The sequence below is a fragment of the Rattus norvegicus genome, chromosome X, assembly GCF_021556685.1.
Source record: "Rattus norvegicus strain SHRSP/BbbUtx chromosome X, alternate assembly SHRSP_T2T, whole genome shotgun sequence".
Lineage (NCBI taxonomy): Eukaryota > Metazoa > Chordata > Mammalia > Rodentia > Muridae > Rattus > Rattus norvegicus.
This window is the reverse complement of record NC_141554.1, coordinates 109,227,072-109,237,077: the sequence shown is the minus strand read 5'-3', so window position 1 is coordinate 109,237,077 and position 10,006 is coordinate 109,227,072. Positions and strand designations below refer to the sequence as shown.

General features: G+C 39.6%; 1 pseudogene; it reads left to right on the top strand.

The window, feature by feature from the left end:
• Positions 1-559: 559 nt before the first annotated feature.
• On the top strand, positions 560-1,838 carry Pmpcb-ps1 (peptidase, mitochondrial processing subunit beta, pseudogene 1; annotated as a pseudogene).
• Positions 1,839-10,006: the final 8,168 nt, after the last annotated feature.

The following is a 10,006-nucleotide window of genomic DNA, read 5'->3' as shown; positions in this document are numbered from 1 at the left end:
CAAAGTCCATCGTGGTGAAATGTAATACTGGCAGAGCCCTTCAGGCTCTGGTCCGAGCCCAATGCCCAAAGATAGGGCTTCCTCAGGTAGATAGGTTTTTGGCTACATCAAACCCTGTGTCCATATCTACTACAATCAATTTTAGAGACTGTCTTGGCTCCAAGAAACTAGCTCCTCCATTTCTCCCTACAGCTTGAGCAGCACCGTACCTCTAGAAAACCTTCATCCATAACACCTGTAATATAAATAAAAGGATAGAGCTAGGAATTAACCATAAGAGTTTACATTAGAACCCAGGGCCAGACCTCTCCACCTTATCCACAGCAGAGACGGCTACACCAGCTGCATCCAATGGCGCCATGGAACCTGTGGGGATTTATGCAAAGGGTTCTGCTCTGCGATGCCGCCTGCTGCTGAGCCATTGTGTTTTGGAGGGGACAACTAAGAAGTACACAGGTTGTTTTGAATGTTCCCAAGACACAGGTAACATGTTTGAAAAAATGGACTCAGAATAGCTTCTGAAATCTCTGGGCTCTCAACATGCACCGTTGGGCTGTGGACAGACGCTGGAACTCTTCATGAGAATGAGAAGAACAATGGCACTGCTCACTTTCTGGAGCACATGGCTTTCAAGGGCACAAAAAAGAGGTCCCAGTTAGACATTGAACTTGAGATTGAGAATATGGGTGCTTATCTTAATGCCTATACCTCCAGAGAACAGACTGTCTACTATACCAAAGCATTCTCGAAAGACTTACCAAGAGCTGTAGAAATTCTTGCTGACGTTGTTCAAACCAGCACATTGGGAGAAGCAGAGATTGAATGTGATGGTGGAGTCATCCTTAGAGAGAGGCAGGAAGTTGAGAACAACTTGCAGAAAGTTGGTTTTGATTATCTGCATGCCACAGCCTATCAAAACGCCTCACTTGGACGTACAATTTTGGGGCCCACTGAGATTATCAACTCTCTAAATCGTAAGGACTTAGTGGATTACATAACCACACATTATAAGGGACCAAGAATCATGATGGCTGCTGCTGGAGGTGTTTGTCATAACAAACTGCTGGGGTTAGCAAAGTTTCATTTTTGGTGACTGTGTGCACAACGGAGACTGCCAGCTCTGCCTCCATGCAAATCCACTGGAAGTGAGATTCGGGTGACGGATGACAAGATGCCGTTGGCGCACCTTGCAGTAGCTATTGAAGCAGTTGGTTGGGCACACCCAGACACAATCTGTCTCATGGTTGCAAACACACTGAAAGGCAACTGGGATCGCTCTTTCGGAGGAGGAATGGATTTATCAAGCAAGCTGGCCCAGCTCACTTACCATGGCAATCTCTGCTCCAGCTTCCAGCCCTTCTAGAACACTTCCTACACAGACGCAGGATTGTGGGGACTCTAAATGGTTAAAGAACAAGCCCCAGTTGCTGATATGCTGCACACTGTACAAAAAGAATGGATGCTTCTGTGTACAGATGTTACTAAGAGTGAGGTTCACACATGCAAAAAACCTTCTGAAGACAACCGTGCTGCTGCTGCTGCTGCTGCTGCTGCTGCTGCTGCTGCTGCTGCTGCTGCTGCTGCTGCTGCTGCTGCTGCTGCTTGATGGTTCAACTCCAATTTGGGAAGACATCAGTAGGCAGATGCTGTGCTATAAGAGGAAAATTCTCATCCCCGAGCTTGAAGCAAGAATTGATGCTGTGGATGCGAAGATGGTTCGAGAAGTGCAGACCAAGTACATTTAAAACAAAAGTCCAGCTATTGCTGTTCTTGGTCCTATTGAGTGCTTACCAGATTTTAAACAGATTTGTAGTAACATGCACTGGACTCATGATTAACTTTTGTGATCAAATATTCTGCACATAAAGACTTATAAAACTAAGAGATCTGGAAATTTTGAAAGACTTCCTGTCTTCAAATGAAATATATATATATATAATATATATATATATATATGGAAAAAAAGAACTCAGGGCCAAGTGTACAATATTGAAACTATATATAAAAAAGAACCCAATGGCCCCTGCCATCCACTCACTGTTCAACAGTAGGGGAAACTGGCACATCAAACTCCATCCTTTCAAGTGAGCTACATCGGTATCAGGTCTCAAACAGCCCAAAAAGACCTTAACAGCAGAAAAACTGTAACAACATATGTCTTGCCCCTGCACTTGGACTTAAGTTGTTTTACTAGGCTATGGACCAGATGCCCATGATTGAATGTTAAAGAACTCCACCATTCTTGTAAGCCCGTAGAGTACATGGGAAGAGTTGTTGTCTGTTTGAGAAGCGACATGAAAGGAAGTATAAGACATTGCTTTGTAACCATGTAACCTCACAGTTAGGCCAAGTTTTAGGCAGAATTTTATGCTAGCCAAACAGTAGATTGTTCAGTGTGAATGAGCCATCTAGGTTATGATAACCTCAAGTAAAGGTATTTGGACCCACAGGAAACAGATTGTCCTTTTCAAACACAATCCATCCTGAAAAACACCTTGACAGATTATTTTTAACAAATGTGCTCATGAGCCATCCTCTAGTGATTAAACAGACACAACCTATGAGCAAAGGATTGTGGTACTCACAGACTTAGGTCATCATCTAGTGACAAAATAGCAGCATTGACAACACTGGTAGAAAATAGACGAGGTTAGAATTCTGGAATGATAGGCACAAAAATAATTTCCAAGGACTGGAATAAAGGGTTAGTTAGTCTGCTCATTTGCTTATGTCATCATAGACGACAAACTTTGGAAATTTTCAGGAAACCAATGGCCTCATCTAAAGATCAAAGTAAGCCACCCAGAGACTGCAGATCTTATGTTGAGCATTATGTTGGACGGAAAATGATAAAAATCTGTCAATTAAAAATATTTTAAGGGGCTAGAGAAATGGATCAGAGGTTAAGAGCATTGGGTGCTCTACCGGACGTCCAGAGTTCAAGTCCCAGCAACCACATAGTAGTTCTATAATGAGACCTAATTCCCTCTTCTGACATGCAGGTGTATGTGCAGTTCCAGGGGATCCAACACTATCTTCTGTCCTCCATAGGCACCAGGAATGCATGTGGTATGCAATTAGATACATGTGCAGATAAAACAGCCGCACACCTAAAATAAAATGAATAAGAACAAGTTTGGCCTATTTTCTTTAATTTGTATGGGTGTGTATATTCTTAAATATATAAATAGAACTTTCTTGGTCTGTATCATCTTATCTGCATGTATATGATAAATATTTAAAGTAAAAGGAATATGGTTCCACTAAGCCCATGTATCGTGAATAGTCATTCAAGCCTCTCAGACTACAAATCCTGGCAACATTCCTGGTACTTTTGTGGGTGCAGAATTGTGACCAGACATTCCCACATGCCTATCTTGACTTTCGTAATTCCAGCAAGACAGGCTCATTTCTTTTCCCAGGTATATGGGTTGAACTATGTAAAGAAAAGAAAACTGCTGTTCAGTGAACAAAACAATATGTTTCACTGGAAAATGCATGTTCTTCTGTGTTTCAGATACCTGCTTCTGAATGACAACTCCATCATTTACTTGTCATGCATTGAGAAAAAAGCACCACCTCTGGAGGGCTTAAATTTAGGATAATGGCAGGACTTACCTCATAGGCTTGTTGGGAATATTAAATTTTTAAAAAGAATGAAGACACGTATAAAGCATAATGGAAAGAACAATATTAGTGTTTCCTCATGCCTTAAAGGTTCTTTGTAAAACAAACAAACAAACATTAATCAAATGACTCCTTCCTTGTAGTCCCTATTGTGACAGGCACTATACACAGGAGATCGTTTTGTTGTTTGCATAAGATACAGCTATGTATTTTTATGGTTTTTAGTTAAAATAAAACAAAGCAAAACATTGACCTTAAAAAAGATGAGGGCAGGTCTGTGTAGGGGGAAATTTGGTTTCTCTAAAAATGTAGAAATCGTATGTGAATGTTTTAGTTTTAATCCCTGGTGCTGGATATAGAGCTGCTTCAGATCGTCCACAGGAGCAGACTGTGATTTGTCTTATGCTCTGGCAAGGATATGATTTTTTTCCAGATGCAGGTAGTTCTGCAAGTGTATGGTGTTTGAAATCCTGGGGACTCTTGAGAGAAATATAAGTGCAAGCATCCAGAAAAGGGTGCAGCTACTGCTGCTGCTTCTCCCGCTGCAGCTGCTCCTGACAACAAAGTTCAAACTGGCCCCAAGGAACTCAACACCCCTAATCAGCAGAAAGCAGTCTAAAGATATTGATGTCCCTGTACCCCACTAACCTGCTTTCTCTCCTACCTAGTGTTGTTGGGTTGGCAGGTATAAGGATGGAGTAAGGTAGTAGAAATAGGAAATCAAAAAGTAGCCAAAAAACTGCCTAAAGGGCTGGAAAAATGGCCCAGTAGTTAAGAGCACATACTGTTCTTGCACAGGACCTGAGTTCAGTTCCCAGCACACACGTATTACAGCTCACAAACACTTGTAGTTCCTACTACAAAGGACTCCATACCCTCTTCGTGAATTCTCCAGCATTTGCATGCACATGCACTCACAGACCCACACATAGACACACAATTAGGAAGTAAAGGATTTTTATTAAGGTAGGGAAAAATTGTGGCCAGCCCCTAAAGTTTTTCTCTCAACTCTTCTCCACTTCTATATAAACGGTTACTCTCTTGGCCAATTTGAAATCAAAATAGAAATTCCACACTAACTGACCATTTTGAGATTATAGGGTCCTCTCTCAGAATTATGAGATCTTTTTCTCAGAAAATAAAAAATTAAATGCATATGGCATATATAGAACTCATTCGTGGCTGGATTTTTGCTCCCTTTTAATTGGCTTTCAATATTACACACACACATGCACATGCACGCACACACACACACACACACACACACACACACAAACACACACACACACACTCCCTAATCTATGCTCACCGTGCATCATCCCAGCTTGACATGCCTATCCCTTCAAAAGATCATTCTTTAAAAATAGTGAGTGGACTAGATCCAAGCAATTCATTCTGGTCCTGTTGCCTACAGTAATGACATAAATCAGTATTAAACAAATTTTTAGGAGGACTTTGACCACAAAATCTCACCCTCATTTACTTAAATCATCTAAAACTTCATGAAAACCATCCAACCTTCTCTCTTTCCAAAATCATCCTGCAGATTAAATCATTTACTAGGAACTACATACTTCACACATCTCCTCACCATGTGGACTAGAACTATGCCACTTTTATCTATTTTACTTACCTTTGAATTCATATTTTCAGCAATTTATATCTACCAAATTAATATGAGTTCAATGTGGAATTAATGGAATTGTTTGCTCATAGGCCTGACTCTTAATTCTGAGTTGCCAAAATTTTTATTGTACTGAATTATTTTCTACATATATATCATGAAATTACAAAGCCATAAAATTGCCTTTTATATGGAGCATCCATTATTCTAGCTGACATATATGTGGTGAATATGCATATACACATAAGAGTCAGTCTGTATAAATAGATTTTTCAGAAATTAATAAAATGCTCAGTGATGTACTAAGAATGTTAATCTATCTGAATAATGATGGAAGAGGAAACTTTGACCTTTCTTATATTTTTCACAACACCCTAAAGCACATTCAAAAATCATAAAGAGCCAGACATTTCACTTAGATCTTCAACAATTTTGCTGTGAAATTTTTGCTTCTTTCCAAAGGGATCACCAAAATGGAATTGTCCCTGACCTTGTGGCAATCTGGGATATAACTATTTTAGTGATAGACACCCTCTTACTTGCAAATTTTAGCCTTTGGCTACTACCCTGCAGGTAGGCGCACTGTCAGAATTCACAAGGACTCTGCTATCTCTTGCCTCAAATTGATCAACAGATCAAATGTCATCCCTGCAAAAAATGAAATTATAATCAAACTGCCCTAAGCTACCTGCATCCGTTGGCTGTGTCTGGTGATCTCCTCAGAAACACAGGACTCTGAGAAACTGCTCTCAGATGCTGCCACAGACCTAGGACATTGATGGATTATGTTTCTCAAATGCTGTTATATTCAATTAGGATACAACACATCTGAGGAATTCAAGTCCTGCTGCTGCTGCTGCTGCTGCTGCTGCTGCTGCTGCTGCTGCTGCTGCTGCTGCTGCTGCTTGTACCCATAGTTTTGTCAGTGTGGTCAGGAGATAGGGCTCTGGTCTGGAGGCACTAATGATGTGAGAAGTTTAATTCTCACTTGAGTGACATACTAATACTTTGTTCAGAGGCTTTCCTACTGATAAGTCTATTCTCAGAGCAGTTGTTACCCGATCCTACAAATCCTCTAAAATCAATCCTACAAAAGTCATCAGAGGTTTAATAATGAAAATCTTACCCAGGGAAGAGAATATCAACTATTACACTAAACAAGACAGTCTTTTCCTATCAGAGCCAAAGGGCTGCTTTTAAAATAAATGAAACTGATTATGTGCCTAGGTGCAAAGAGTGTGGTTCTTGAGTTCTTACATGAGTGAATTGATTTCATAGCATATTTGCCTCATTGGGTAAAAGTTTTCCCTGCCAAAATTGCATCTGAATGAACTCTACTCCTTATAGAAGGAAAATCAGCTCTGTGGTTAGAAATGCTCTCAAGTGAGATAAAATTATACACATTGCTCTGTTTGCTACGGATTCGATTGACAGGAAAGAGGAAATGAAAATGTTGCTCGGCTGTTGTTCCTTACAGAAACAGATGGAAACCACAGCCTTGAACACTTTGTGGGGACATCACTGAACCCATCATTAGCCCCATATCAAGCTTAGTCCTACAAGGAACTAAGTTCTTCTTAAACCTCTAACATCAACTTCTGTTTTATTATTCAAAGCCATTGTGAAATGTTTAATTTAATTTAGTTTTTTGGGGCATAAATGGAAGAGATATTGTGTAATTCCTCATGAAATCCTGCTCCATCTTTAGCACAAGAGCTAAATGAGAGAGTTCCACGGTACCTCCACCGGATCTAGCCTGTTACTCTCAACTTTGGCTTATATACCTACTACAATAGCCTCATTACTAAGATATGTGGTGCTACCCTTACCCTCACACCTCATTCTGCTCCCAACAACAAAACCAGAGTGACCCAATGGAAATAAAAGGTTATATCAAGTCATTTTTTACTTAAACTTTCCTCCACCCCTCAAGTTGATCTTCACCCAACTTATAGTAAAATTCAAATTCCAACAGGATGTAGCCAGCCTAGGATTTTAACTTATTCTGTTTCAGGACCTGCTCCTTTAGTCACAACTAACCAGAAGCTTTAAACTTTGAGGCCAGTATTCAGTTACATCCTATCTTTAGTTGAGCAGTGTTCCCACAACAATTTGTACAGTTTTGCTGTCCTCTGAAAATACATAATCCTGTTTTGTTCTTCTATCCAGACTTGCCCTTTCCTGCCTCTGCCCAGCTGTAAGTAATCATTTTCTACTTCACATTCCCCAGCCTATGTTCTCAAGCATCATCTCCTCTCATGCATTTATTCATCCCTTCACGAAGTATCCATAGATGAGCTACTATGTTCCAGGCTTTGGTGATATGATTAAACTATGTTCTCATTCGAAGAGCTCACAGGTCAGTGAAACAGAAATGAGTGTTTGCAGAGTGACAGAAGGTGCCAGGATAGAGGGATCTCAAAGATCACAGCCATGATCTCGGTGAGGTGACAGCTAGCTAATGTGCTAAAAGTTTTCCCTCACAGGTTAAAACTGCGTATTTAACAGATACCTTCTACAGAAAAATGACTGTGTCTTGACTGAGAAGAGTGATACTGGCGGCAGCAATTCTGGTTATGTATCAAGCTAATAGATTAATATGTTAAAATATAGATTACATAAGAATACTTTCAATTCACATCAGAAATGTCAGTGATAATTCTAACTATACAAATGTCTCCTTAAAGGATGATCTTTATAAAGAAATGATTTAAGCAGTAGTAAAAATGGTCAATACCTGGCTCCAAGGTTACTTATGCTGTACTTATACATATACAAGTATATTGTGCACAATAAGAATATGTTCTTTTGGTGGGTGGTTGGGTGGGGGGAGGGATAACATTTGAAATATAAATAAAAAATATCCAATAAAAAAGAATATGTACTTATTCTCCTGAAACAAGGATTATCCAGGGCTTGTCCTAATCTACATAATGAGGGACTAGTATCTAACTTATTAGATCACTATTGAGACTGCAAGGAATTCTGGAAGAAAATATATGTATCCAATTTGTTTAAAATTACAAGATTTGAGTAAATAGTAATGATGATTCAAAGTTGGGAATCTTTAAACGATGCCAAAATAGTACAAAATTATAGAGTTAAGGAAAAATATTTTTAATGTTCTTAGGAATTTACTTTTTCCCATTCTTTCTGATACAGAGCCAGGAATTGGTGGGGGGACATTTGAAATAATTAAACATGCTTGGCTCTGAAACAAAAGAACCTATGTTTTGTTGGTAGAGTTGGCTCTCAAAAAGCACAAACAAAACATGACCATTTGTCAATATACTTATACTGCAAGTGCAGATTAAGGATTGTAAAACTACTTGATTATATACTAAGACTGAACTTTGAGTAACTATATTCATGGATAATAAAAACTTGGCTTCGCAATATCGGAGAAAATAATTAAAATTAAGGAAACAAAAAAAGATTAAAAGGAAAACTGTGATGCTTGTTTAGTGTCTTTTCTGTAGCAGTTTCCTTTCATCTTGGAGGAAAGCTCATTAACACACAGTATGTTCTAAAAGGAAGTAAAACATGCCTTCCTGCAAGGGAGAGTCTTGCACTCAAGAAGTAAACAACTCAAAGGCTTCAGGAAGTCTCTGAAACTGACAAAATTCACCAGAGCCCACCCTTTCAAAGTGCGTGTGCGTGTGTGTGTGTGTGTGTGTGTGTGTGTGTGTGTGTGTGTGTATTCCAAAAGATATTCTCAAACCAACTGTGCTACCTAGATGAGGCAGAGACCAAACAAGCTGCAGGCAAGAGGCTCACACCAGCTGAGCTACCTGAAAGAGGCCCTCTCTAACCTGTTGAGCAACCTGAAAGTTATGCAGAGAGCCCCAGGATTCCAGGTCTGATTAGCCATCAACCATGCTGGGGTGGGATTTTGGTGGTATAGTTAGATATCTCTGAGTCACTTCTGCTCCTGTAAGTAACCCCAATATCACATATTGGCTCTCCAAGCTGAATTTTACTGGCATCCTTACTTTGGTTGGCCATCAGTTCCCTATCTACTGTGAGTAGATGTCTGTTCACATCTCCCTGGTAATAGTGTCACACAACAGAGTCATGGTACTATAAGATAGACTTGTGAGTCTGTATCCTTTGTGTAAATTTTATTGGCATAAACTTTGAATGGATCTTAGTCAGCGTGTCCTTTTTATAGAAATATCCGCCAAAATGAGGAATGTTTCTGATACAGTAATAGCCACGTCAAATACATTTGGCATGGTTTTCAAATATAATTTACCCATGAATGAAGGACTGGTTGATTCCAGGGATATAACAAATAAAATAGACTACATAACAAATAAAAGATTATATGGATATAACAAATAAAATAAAATATCCTAGAGCATAGTAAAGCAAACATCTTTGAAAAACAAAAGTATTGAAGGCGAATGAGATGGATCAGTGATTAGAAACACTGGTTGCTCTTCCATAGGACATATTTGGTTCCCAGCACTCATATGGCAACTCAAAATTTTAACCCCTATTTGCAAGGATCCAATGACCTCCTCAAGCCTGCACCAGAAATGCATGCACATAGTACACAGACATACTTGACAAGCAAATAAGTGAAATAAAAATAAATAAATAGAGTTCTCTGCACCCAAACCCCGTGGGAGGGAGAGCTAAACCTTCAGAGAGGCAGACAAGCCTGGGAAACCAGAAGAGACTGCTCTCTGCACACACATCTCAGACGCCAGAGGAAAAAGCCAAAGACCATCTGGAACCCTGGTGCACTGA